The sequence below is a fragment of the Tupaia chinensis genome, unplaced genomic scaffold (assembly GCF_000334495.1).
Source record: "Tupaia chinensis unplaced genomic scaffold, TupChi_1.0 Scaffold000251_1, whole genome shotgun sequence".
Lineage (NCBI taxonomy): Eukaryota > Metazoa > Chordata > Mammalia > Scandentia > Tupaiidae > Tupaia > Tupaia belangeri.
In genome coordinates this window covers 1,802,291-1,804,652 of record NW_006159731.1, presented here as the reverse complement: position 1 = coordinate 1,804,652, position 2,362 = coordinate 1,802,291, and the positions used below count along the sequence as shown (strand labels likewise).

Below are 2,362 nucleotides of genomic sequence, written 5' to 3'. Positions count from 1 at the left end.
TTGGTCATGAAGCCTTTTCTGCCCATGTCAGTCTATAGTGACTTTTCCCCTCCTGCTACTGAATTCCCATAGGGCAAGCTTCCTCGGTAATGCTTGGAACTTTATTGCCTTGCGTTATTAGTTATGTTTTTGCCTATATGTGTCTCATCTCCATGTATTACATGTGTGTATTCACATGCCAGGGACAGTGCAAAGGCTCAGTGAGTAGTCACTCATTCATTGAACGTCTGTGAGGTGTGGAACCAGCTTTAAAGTTAAATAGTCGCTCTGCAGCCAATTAGCTGACCATGTTCCTCTCCTTATGGAGGCTCACAAGGGCAATGGCTGCAAACAACAGCTCCAGCAGTAGTATACACAGCCTGTTGCTTGTGTGGGTGGCCCCTAAGGGACCAAGGAGACAGCCCTTTCTAATGGACTTGTGTCCTTGATCTTCTGCTGCCCCCAGTTCAGAACCAAGACAGGCATGCAGGGTGCCTGGAAAGCCCTGAGGCACAGTGGCTAGAGTCCACCTGAACTGAGCTGCAGAATAGAGAGCTCATGAATGAGTCCCAACACAGGGCCAGGTTCAAGTTCCCTGGATGCCAGAAGATCCATATGCAAAGAAGTGGGGCTTCAGCAAGTTTAATGGAAATGAATTTGAAAATATAGTGACTGAGAGCTGGCCTATCCTGGATGGCTTTGTGGTCAAATATGTTTCCAGTCATGGCCCCTGGGACAAGGACCAGGCCCTGAACTCATGAGGACTTCCACTATGCTGCCTCCTCCTTGCTCATGTCCACTGATAAATCCTTCTTTCTGTCTGAGACAAAACACAACAAAAACAAAAAAAAAAGTTGAGTACTCGTATATAATAACTTTATGGGAAATGGTCAAACTTTCAAGGAATAGGATAGTCAAATGACAAGAGTGTCTCTATCCTATTATATCTGTAAGTTATTGTTTTTAGTATGAGCCCTATTAAATATATGGTTTCAGAAAAGTTCAAGATAATGAGACCAACATTTCCTTAAGTACTGAGAAGACAGAGCTGAACCAATGGGAAAGAAATGGGCCCTCCAACTGCACGCAAGAAAGTAAAGAAAGAGCCTGCCTTTCACACCTATGTGGCATTAAGGCAGACCCCAAGCCAAGAGACCACTCATGCTGCCAGGCCTGGTTCTATTTGCTGCTATTATAAGCTTGTTTTTTACCCAAGAGGCTTGCACTCTCAGTTGAACCCTCAGAAGCATGCTTCTTCCTTTTCAAGCAAAATTTCCTCCTTTGATATCTCTGATTCCCTTAACTATGGCACATTAATCAGTGCAATATCAGCACCTTTTGTGTCACCCACCTGCGACAACCTTTTTATTAGTACCATCATTTCCAATTCCTCATCTTTTGATTTGTATCAGTATCTTCTCTCTAGTACTGGAATTGGAAAGTTACCAACCCATACGTTTTCAAGAGAATGGGCAGAGACTACATAAACAAAGAGCTTGGTGTAAAACACCAGGGAGTGATGGAGTCTAAAGCAAGCTGAGTTTTCCATTCCCTACTGAAAAAACAAATTTTATGAAAGAATACTGTGTGGGGACCAGCAGTTAGCGTAATGGCTATGTCTCTGGACTCTCATGTAGTTGACTGCGGTTTGAGTCCCGGACCCGGTGGCTTAAACTCATGCCAGGTGCATGTGCGTGCGTGCCCAAGATCCCGAGAGGAGAATGGAGGAGAAGGGATTGCAGTGTGGCCACCCCCCCTGGGGGGTGATTTCTCGCTTTCTGTCTCTCTGTCTCTGGCGAGCGCACGCGCCCTATAGCAAAAACCTCTTAAAAAAAAAAAAGAATACTGTGTGGACCAAACAAACATTTGTGGGCCCTACGTGGCCATAGGTAGCCAGTTTGAAACATTAAGAATCCAGATTTAAGGACCAGAAAATGTGGTCAATGCCACGTTATACCAAAAGTTGCCATTGATTTCACATTTTAAGACTGACTTTAGATTCAGAGCTTGCCCAAAAATATTTTTAGAGTAAAATAAGTTTGGGGAAATAAACACTGATATTCATAGTTCTTAATATAAAGAAGCAACTATAATGTTGGGACCAGCAGTTAGCATAATGGCTATGTCGCTGAATTCCCATGTAGCCGACCGCAGTTTGAGTCCCGGACCCGGTGGCTTAAACTCATGCCGGGCACGTTTGCGTGCATGCCCAAGATCCCAAGATGAGAATGGAAGAGAAGGGACTGCGGCGTGGCCATCCCCCCTGGGGGGTGATTTCTCACTTTCTATCTCTGTCTTTCTAGCATGCACACATGACCTATAGCAAAAACCTCTCCAAAAAAAGAGAGAAACAACTATAATGTTTCCCCATTATGGCCTTTGT

General features: G+C 44.5%; 1 non-coding gene across 1 annotated transcript; it reads left to right on the top strand.

Moving 5' to 3' along the window:
• The first annotated feature begins 267 nt into the window (after nucleotides 1-267).
• LOC114007905 (small nucleolar RNA SNORA70) lies at nucleotides 268-403 on the top strand. Its single transcript, XR_003549479.1, has one exon. It is a non-coding gene; the product is annotated as a small nucleolar RNA SNORA70 (small nucleolar RNA).
• The last annotated feature ends 1,959 nt before the right edge of the window (nucleotides 404-2,362 follow it).